Source organism: Rhinichthys klamathensis, unplaced genomic scaffold, assembly GCF_029890125.1.
Source record: "Rhinichthys klamathensis goyatoka isolate OS25496 unplaced genomic scaffold, OSU_Roscu_1.1 h1tg000191l_1, whole genome shotgun sequence".
In the NCBI taxonomy this organism is placed as follows: Eukaryota; Metazoa; Chordata; class Actinopteri; order Cypriniformes; family Leuciscidae; genus Rhinichthys; species Rhinichthys klamathensis.
The window spans coordinates 1,140,211-1,150,552 of NW_026606717.1; the positions used below are offsets into that span (position 1 = coordinate 1,140,211).

The following is a 10,342-nucleotide window of genomic DNA, read 5'->3' on the forward strand; positions in this document are numbered from 1 at the left end:
TTGAATGCTTCTCAATGACCCGAGGTCCATTAACAATTTATTTGGGTTAGCAAGTAAAGTTCATCCAATGCCAATGAGCGAAATGGAAAGGAGGGTTAAAAAAAAAAAAAACCTACTTCCCTGGAGGTGGAAACAGACACAAAGATCTCTGCGGTGACCTTTTTCCCCAACTTATCATCATCCGGAGAAGTGATCCCTAGTGTTTTTTTCTCGTGCTTCACTGGCATGGGGACTGAGTCACACGTCAGCCTGGATTAAAAGATGCCCAGTACTCCAGGCCATGTGTTGCCTTAAGAGAGACCGCGTGTTTGCGCGTGTGGATGAACTGTACACGCGTGACCTTGGACCTTGATAGAGCGGGCATGACGCGTTTATATGTGTGAGTCTAACAAGGCCTTAAGTTTATATGTGTGAGTCTAACAGCTGTCATGCCATTCTGGCACCTACGTTCTCTGCAGTCTCCTTGGTTTTCCAATTTGCTTCAGCTTAAAAAAAACTACATATACAGTGTCTGAACAAAGTCTGGGCTGATTTATAGACCCCCTAGTGACTTAAGAGACAACCATTTAGCTATGAGCTTGCATAGACAGTCACGTGACAAGGCATAGGGCTGTTCCTTTGCTGCTATTCCTTCATCACGTATACTAGCCTGGATGCCAGCCGAACTTAGCCCCGCCCACAACATTTGAGGTCGGGAAGTTCGGTCTGGACTTGATCCGTTGTGAAGCAAGTATGCTTGAACCAGAGCTGTTCGGACCAATCAAATTGTCAGGCCGGGCTTTATACGATGATGGACAGATGATAAACAGTAACGTAATCATCGACGTCACCAAAGGGCGCTTGGGTTGAATTAGTTTACAACAAAGGTGGCTGCCGCTGGAGAATTGAGATGTGTAGATTCCGCTTTTATAGAAGATATCGACAGCGCATTCATTTTAAAAGAGGAACAGAGAACCGCGATCAAGGCATTTGACGATCGGAAAGATGTTTTCGCCGTCCTTCGTACGGGATTCAACATACATCACTTACTCCTTTGCTCTGATTAGTTGTAGATCTATCCAATTGAGTGCAGAGGCATTTTCTTTCCTGGTTCGGATAAAACACGCCCCATAATCATATCCCAATGGAGCCGTATCAGACTCACATTCTGACTAGAATCTGAGTATGACGACGTCAGGGCTACATGTATATTGCAGTACACAGGACAAATGTGTGAGCTTCACCAGACAGAGGGGCAACTCCTCCGGAGCACAAGGCAGACATCAGTGAAAAGCTCTGAAGCTATGGATGTCTGGGCCTCCCTCAGGGTGGATCATGCCTTCACCCTCCACAGCATCAATAGACGGCCGTCCGCACTTAGAGGGAGACTGTACATGTATTGCACATCAAGGATCTGTCCATGCAAGAAGTGCTGAAAAGCGAGACAGCCAAATAGCAGGAGTCTGGCGAGTGAGTCAGAAAGCAAACAGAGTCAAAGCATGATTCTTTCTGTAGCTTTTTTTAGTATGTGTTCCTGTGAATGCGATGGGATGGTTCCGTGTCACATGCTAAAGATTTATGTCATAGCCTAGGTCTGTGTAATTACATACAATTTTTTTTTTTTTTAAACATAGCTGTCAAGGTTAGAGTTAGACAGATACATATATTAAAATTCTTGACTATAATGATCAATAATTATTTTCATGCAAGCCCTCAAAAGTGAAGCCAAAACGTCTCGATCACCCCCCGGTGACCGGTCCTAGTATAAGCCCCGCCTCCCCATGTTATTCAACGGGACGTGAGACCAACTAAATAATTAAATTACACTTCACATATCTTTTTTCTAAAGATAGTTTCTGTCATTTACTGTAGTTTCTATCACGTTGATGTAATTTCAAGTGTTTGTTTTTAAAATAAGTTAGTTTTTAGTTAGTTATTTGATGCTATAAAAACGGTGCTGTGACATCATGATTGACAGCTGTGATTGAAAGGTTTTCTGTGCGAAGAAGTTACTGAAGCACCAACGGACTTTTTTTCATAATGTTGACTATGTGGTCAGTGGTTGTATTTACCTTATTTTAACGAGGTACTGCAATCAGCAGACATCATTGGAGAGGAACGGAGCAGACAAGGCCACTTAAGAAAAGTGCAGGGGCGTGTGCTTGCGATTGATTCAACGTGAGTGAGGGCGGGGCCTTGATTTCACGGCTTTACTTCCTGCTCACGACTGCGCATGACTGGTCACGAAAACGCTACTGCGCAGACTCAAGTTCCAATATGTCAGCGCCATATCGGGACACTGGCGGCTTCAGTTCTCTCCAATGGACAAGAGCGAAGGGGTGTCGTCCATCTTTTTTTACAGTCTATGGTGGTAACCAATAAATGGCTGTTTTTTTAAAATGACTTATGCTGTCTAGGGGTGTGCGATATATATCGTCTGCGATAACGTAATTGTTGTTTTAACGATGTGCGATTTGACATTATCGAGTATAGCCTATCCCTCACACACACCCAGAGAGTACATGCATACTCTACGTGATGTAGTCTTGTAGATTAGATTAGTGCGGGTGAGCATTTAGATTTGATTTAGTCTATTTATATCATTTAGTAATAAATATCACAAGAGTGCAGTTTTTCTCCAAATATCAGCATGATAAAAAAAAATGTGATATTGATTTTATACAAGTGTAATAAACAAGACTAACGAAAATAGTATTTCAATATTTAAATATAAAATAAATATTTCACCAACGAAAATAGTTCAAAACAAAGCCACACACGTTACTGAGTGTATCAGCTTTTTGAACGAATCAGTTGACTAGGATAGATTAAGATAGTCAAATGCTTCTGTCCTTGAATGAATCAGCCGTTTGAATGAATCGGTTGAATCTCGATGATTTGCTCATTAACAGTGACTTAACTGCCACGTACTGGCGGTTTCAATTTCACATTTAAAGTATCTTTTCTTGTTTTAAATCATTTTAAATATCAATATTCAATTTTGCAAAGATGAATTTTCTTGATACTGATTTCATTTGATTGGTAACAGCCCTATTGTGTCTTATTTTTATAATTGAATTTGATTAAATTTATGAAATTGACACAAAAGATGATGCATGCATACAATTAGGTTTAAAAAATGGCTTTATAAAAAGGTAAAAATGCCCATATTAGGTAAAAATCAATTGAAACATTCTGTCACTGCTGTGAACTGACCACCACACAGAGGATGAAGAATATCAAAAAGTTTAGGAGTCGGCTGTCTACGACAGTCCTAGACCTGCCAAAGTTCCAACACAAACACACTCAGCAAAAATATTGTCTAATAATTAATCGTTAGAGAAAATCCCAGAAAATATCGATATATAATTTGTCAATATCACCCCCCCCCCCCCCCCCATGCTGTCTTAATAAATTAAATAAATCACAAAAAAAAATGTTTAAATCAATCAATTTACATGTAAAAAAGTTAATTGAGGAACACCGCTTTATATACAGTATGAAAAAAACAGACATTCATTTTGAGAAAAGATTACATTCTCAAAATCCTTCGCTAAGAGATTAAATGAACACCACATGACAGTATAAATGTTCAAAGAAATGTATCCATATTCATTTATTTTTTATCAGTATCAGACTATATTTGATATAGGCCCCTACAGCCAATACTGATCATTTGAAAAAAAATTGATGAAAATGATATGGTACTAAATATCGTGCATCCCTACTGATTATTTTTGATTTATTTTATTTATTAGTAATTTAAAGAGAAAACGTAAACGGAGCAATTGTATTATTGTATTCCCAAATAAGTCAATGTAGAATTTAACTGAATCGAAGTCAGAATGAAATCCAGAAAATCAGTATCAATAACAATTTGAGATTGTTACAATGCCAAATTTCATAAATAAATAATCGTAATCTCAGTTAAAAATTGCACAGCCCTAATGTATCATACTGCATGTTTTCCTTTTGTTTTGTGCTCATCTAATATTAATAATTAAATAAAAGTATAGATCATCATGCAGCTAGTAAGCCTAATTCATACCCAGCATGAGAATAACAATGGAAGACATCATGAGGCAATGTTGATGAACTATCATCATGCTAATTGCAAAATGCTTTAAAAAGTAATTAATTAAGCAGTGCACAAACAATCTGACAACTTGTCAGTTAACCAACACTGGGTCATTGTGCGAGCTACACGAGACAAAATTCAATCCGAACACAGTCTCCAACATGGCTTACTGAGGCATTCCCTTCAAAACGGTTCCTCATACACAGATGCCAAAGGACAGCACAGAAGGACGATAAAAAAAATAAAAAAAACAGGCTCACAAACCAGCCAGTCAACCTTCGTGTACAGACAGGGGAGGGAAAAAAAAGAAAAAGGAAGACCACCTGTCCATCAGGAAAGCCACCAGGTTTCCTTCCTCCCCCTCCTCTCTCAGTATCTCTGAGCCCAATGATGGCCAGCGATACTCCTTATCAGCTGGTGAGATGAGATTTAGTCCCAGGCCTAACACTCATGGGAGGCTATTGATAATGCTAGTCCCCCCTTCTGCTCTCCTCTCATTTTCCTGAAGTGGGACCGGCCTCGCCTGGCCAAATCCAAACCGCAACCATGACAGCAACTGCAAAACTGATTTCGAATCGGTGTTACGGGGTGACATCTACCGTGTTCCAGCTATGGATGAATACGATGAGCCATGCAAAACACAGATGTGAGGCCTGGCAGTGGGCATCCCCTTGGTAAAATCCCCTCTTTTTCCCCACTGCTACCTGGACGGAAAGCTAGGTCAAGCTCCTGGTGATGGGTGTGATGTTGTTTTGACATCCATGCTGCTGCATAACCGAATGAATAATCGATGGTGCATGAAAAAAGAATACATTTGAATTTTTCTTTTCTTATTTTAGCACTGTTTTAAAAATGCTCATGAAACTTTCATTGTTTATAGGTACAAAGCCGGAAACGGCACAGACTGCCTAACATGTTCAAAGCGGTGTTTTTCCATTACTGACCGTATCTCCACGGCTAAGAATCATTTAATGGTCTTCATGCACGGAGCAAAACCATGTGCATCTTTGTGTCCACGTTTTTATAGCCTCGTAAATGGTTGCATATAACTGTCGAACTAACCTATTACACTGACAGACAGCAACTATTATGTGATATTGATCGCTCAAGCCTTTCAATAGCAGCGGTCCTGTCGATTTGATCAACTGGAGAAGCAGAGTTTGTCTAGAGCTCGTCTCAGTCGTAAACTTTAGGAAGACATGTCTGAATGTGGCCTACATTTATCAAAACTCAATTTGACTGATTCACCTCAGCAGTTACTACACAAGGGACTCATATGCAATTAGTGGTGTTAATCATATACTAATAATAAACAGTGAATTTAATTACATCCATGATGTATTGTCTCCCACAGCAAATGCTACTGGATTTTCACACACACCACAGCTCAAAAAGATTTATCTGACACCAGCTCACAATCGAGTTCTTCAGCCCTGGCTGCCCTGCCACAGAACAGTTGGTGATAGAGCTAATAGAGGGTTGCAACATGGCAACGGCAGAAAAAGACAACAGATGTTCAAGAGGGCGATACGAAAAGGATCAAAACAGCATTTTGGTGGCTTCATTATTTATATGTCCTGAGTGACGTCCATTGTAGTTGACCAATGTATGGGGGCTACAGGATTAGTGGAGGCAAAAACTGACAATTTGATTATAGAATAGAATATACTTTATTGTCATTGGAAATTTGTCATGGACTCAAGAGTGCGTAGTGCATAGTAGTAGCTGCAGACAATAAATACACGTAAAATTCAAATAACAGCTAAAGACGTACACATACTGTAGTAGACTACATACACACTCATGACACATCCAATAAAAGATTAACCAAAAAAATAAAAAATTACAACAAATTACAACAAGCAGAACACCAAGTTATTGCACACTTCCCAGGCCTCAGTGTACAAGTCTATTTAAAATTTTGATAGAGGTGGGTACGAAAGAGTATTTAAAACGGTTCAATTTAGTTTTGGGGATTCTGTACCTTCTGCCAGAAGGCAAGAGCTCATATTCCGTTTGAAGGATGTGGGACGGGTCCAACAGTACTCTCCACGCCTGCCTGAGTACAGACTGCTCATAGATGGACTGAAGGGAGAGCTTTTCAGTCCTCCCCATCACCTTCATAGCAGTCTGTACCAGGCGCTGCAACTTTGATTTGGACTGTGTGGAGAGATTGCCGAACCACGCCATCATTCCATACCTGATGACACTCTCCATCACTGCCTGATAAAATAAAAAATAATAAAAACTAAATTAAAATAATTTTAAATAATAAAAAAATAATAATAATTTGATTATAGTACTCTGCCTCATGTTCAAAAACTGTTCAAAACAAAGACAAAATTATGCAAAATGTAAAAAACTATAGAAATTTCAAAATAGTCTATTTCAATAAGTCTATATTTCAAGTATTCTGTGACTATTTGCATAAACTGCTTAGACTAGTCTTCCCCCACTAATTTTTCAAGTCAATTACATAAAAACTTAAGTCCTATCCTGGCGGAACTAGTATTCAGGGGGACGTTAGAGAAATTCTTGTTTCACAGACGTACTTTGCGATTTTAATTCCGTCGACAACCTCAGTAAAAATTCTAAAGCAAATTATCTGCTGTTTTTCAGCAAACTCAACGGTCCTCTGAGAAATCCAATCCTGTTCGAATGCGAATGTCTTGCGGATATTGTACTATCCTAATGCTTCTCATGGTTTTTTTTTTTTTACCTGAGCTACAGTTTGCGCACCAATGTTCGGTATGCTTTCATTTAATTTCAGTATGGATGGTTTCCGATCCGACGAAAAAATTTAATTAATAAATGAAGCCAAATCACAGAAACTGTGAAGACTGCCCATTATAATATCAGTGTCAGATCCGTAATTTTTTTGGCTTAAAAATTATCCGAAATAAATTTGAGCAAGTACATAACCAGCCAGTGTTCAAAACTATCTGCTTGCCTTAGCTCGATTCAAAACGGTAAGCTTGTAATAATGTTTTTAATTCCAGTGGTACTGGTGGATTTCCGCGGGAGATTCGAGCATGTCTTTGTGTCATTACGTCACACCCGTACACATAAAGAAGAGTCTCGGCTAGTATAAGCTATATTGAGTCATTACGTCACATTCTGTACACATAAAGAAGAGTCTCAGCTAGTATACGCTATATTGAGTCATTACGTCACATCTGTACACATAAAGAAGAGTCTCGGCTAGTAGGCTATATTGCGTGTGAGGATGTTGGAGGTGGAGATTTATAGCCTTTTCTCACAGAACTCGATATAATTAAACTTATCAATCTGATGGCGGATCCAGAAAGGTTCAAACGACAATCACCAGTGATTTACCCGTAGTAAAATGCAAAAGACTTCGGAGTGGCTACAGAAAAAAAAAAGAGAGACTGCAACCGGACCCATACAAAAGCAAGGATAAATATTGGAAGGGCATTAAATGTAGTCACGCAACACTGATGTTGTTAACAAACAATTTGAGAACAAAGTATAATTTGCACGGTTTGACGTGATATGATAAGCAATCGTTAATCAGCGCGATTTACTGCAATGCTTTTTTCCCTTATTTGGTCAGAACAAAAGTGGATGTTTCTTACTTGTTCAGATGACATTTTCCAGTGAAAATTCTTATGTTGGTCATACATCCAAAAAGTAGAATCTGATTCCGAATGACAGTATTGACACCGCAATTATCCGCATTCCGCGAATAACTGCAATTGCAGATTTCGAACAGAGATGGCGAAAAAGAGGAAAAACTACGGACTGCAGCTTTAAATAAATCAAAATTATATAAATTAATAAGTGGAAAGACATATACGTCATACGTGATGCACAGCACATGTTTCTGTAACGCCCACATCTTTTGAACACACACTCCCACCTCTATAAGAAACAAGGGCTGCGTCTGAAATCGCATACTCTCTTGTGTAGGTACTTACTTTGAATAAGTAATTACTTCATGACTGCTAAAAAAGTATGTTCTATAGTATGAATATCTGTAGTATAAATGTATTCCAGACGTACTACATTCGCCATGTTGTCATCATCACGTCAGTTGTGTCTCATCACTGCCATTCACAATCCTCTCCCGTTGCCTCATGGGATAGTAATGCGTCCATCGTATGCATACTTCATAAACTCGCCAGAAGTAGGAGGTCATCTGGGGGGGGGTTTTGTATACCGTTTTATGAATACTGCGAATTCGGACATACTTTTGTCACTTTCGTTTTTTCGCCTAGTAGTAAAGTTGCCATTTCGGATGGAGCCAAGCCAGTTAGTCCTGTCCGAATTGGTACATGAAATCACAGACATCAAGTGATAAGTATTATAACTCAAACATTGTTTAGAAAACCAGTCCCATCCAAATAGGTCTATGATTTGTTCACAAATTAGACTGATCTGGTACTTAGACTGATGATACACCGTTCGGGATGAGCATCACTGAAAAACTACTGAAATGCAAGTCTGTGAGGCTTAATATTTTCTGTCATAATTCACTGTCATTATTTGAAAGAGAGCAGCCAGGAAATTCTTAAATACATCTTCCACAAAAGAAAGAAAACCATATGGGTTTAGAACAACCTAAATAATGACATCATTTATTTGAGTTGATTGGGTAATTTGAATGTGCCTTACACTATAGAAATGTTGTTATGTGGTGAAATGGACTCCCTAAACTTGTTAATGACGATGCATAAAAGAGAGTGAATCTTAAAACATTAGACATGTCCAGAAACACTCCCACAGGCCTCGCCTGTTATTTCAGAAGTCATACAAACAATTTATTCGGACCATGTTTACATGTGTCCTTTATGAACTTGTTTAGAGGGTCAGATGTATAATACCCTCCAAAAATTTGTTCCACGGAAACAAACATTTTATCAGCAACCCATTCGGAGGTTGATATAGCCCCTTATCCAAACAAAAGGCTGTTTTATTCCCACGGCTTTTCCATTTTTCTCTCGCTCGCTCTCGTGCATCTGAGAGCCGCACATGGCATGACTCGAATGGGGACAAATCAGTACAGCGCCCGTTACTAACGCTATACTGGCACGCAGGTGTTCAACAAACCCATCACCAATGAGGAATATTTAAAAAGATACACTTCCGAGGGGTTCACAATAAGACAGAACAGACAATAACATCTTCACTTATGAGTCAACACCATCCGTTCACTTCCCCAGCCCCGCGCATCACCTGCATTTGTGAAAGCACATATTCTGATGACAAAAGCATCTGCAGATACAGAAGTGCCCTTACCTGTGTTTGTGGCTGAAAGTGAGCGCGCGTTATCCCCACTTCTCACTGGAAATTGTTCGTTGGTCTTTTGTATAGTCCAGAGACGCGAAATGCGGTTGTTTGCCCTCCCCTTTCACTGGCGTACAGACGACGGCTGTGTGAGCGCGTCAAGCCACTCCACCTGCATGAAACGACACAGCAGATCTGCCGCTCAATGCGCGTCCTCCCGGTAGCGGTTATAGGCGCGAAATGAGGGCGCGGTCAGTGGAACACCTCACCAATCATCCCGCGCGAGCACTTCGCCTTCCAACCTCACCGACGACAGGATGACTGCGGCACAGCTGCCTCAATGTGACTTACTTTTACAAAATCTAGACCACCGACTATGTCCAGTAACGTCTCATCCATCCCCCTTCTGTCTCTTAATCCGTTTAGACCAGGGGTGCCCATCCTTTATGGTCTGCCGAACCACTCAAATATTTATTTTAAACACCCTATGGAATTTAAATAACGTTTCTCTCAATAAATGTTATAAATAATAAAATTAACAGTTTTTTTTATTATCATTTGTAATTGTAATTTATTTTATGTTAAATGTATTGGTTTAATGTTGGACTCAAATAAAATAAAAAACTTAGGCTACATGGCTCTATGGAACTGCATTATTCTGATTGGTCAATCGCTGTTTTCAAATTAAATATTTATATAAAATTTGACCAATTCTCCGTGGCAACGCTGTCCCCTCATCAGAGCAAACAAACTCTTTTTGTCTCTTACTAGTAGCCTACGATAAATTAATTTCAGCTCAAATACATTTTTAATGTGTCTGCAATGCATCTATTTATCCACCTTATTTTGCAATGCGGAAGTGAGCTATTTTTTGTTAATGTGCGAAACTTTCATTAGGTAAAGTAGAAGAATTACAAAGTGCAGTGAACAGTAAAACTATTTGCACTACAAACAAATGTGTTTATGTGATAATAAATTAAAATAATATGATAAGTACCGGTTTGCAATTTACAGTTTTGTTTTTTTATTGCTTAGACA

The 10,342-nt window shown here is 39.2% G+C and overlaps 1 protein-coding gene across 8 annotated transcripts in view; it reads right to left on the reverse strand.

Annotated features, from left to right (window-relative positions):
- Positions 1 to 9,672, reverse strand: part of nrxn2a (neurexin 2a) — a 452,348-nt gene extending 442,676 nt beyond the window's left edge. For 4 of the 8 annotated variants that reach the window (XM_056261997.1, XM_056261998.1, XM_056262000.1 and 1 more), the window contains exon 1: positions 9,317 to 9,670. The gene's annotated coding sequence lies outside the window, so the exon portion shown is untranslated. Of the gene's footprint in view, positions 1 to 9,316 lie in introns of all 8 variants that reach the window. The other 4 variants (XM_056262003.1, XM_056262002.1, XM_056262001.1 and 1 more) reach the window with 2 other exon arrangements.
- Between the last annotated feature and the right edge of the window lie 670 nt (positions 9,673 to 10,342).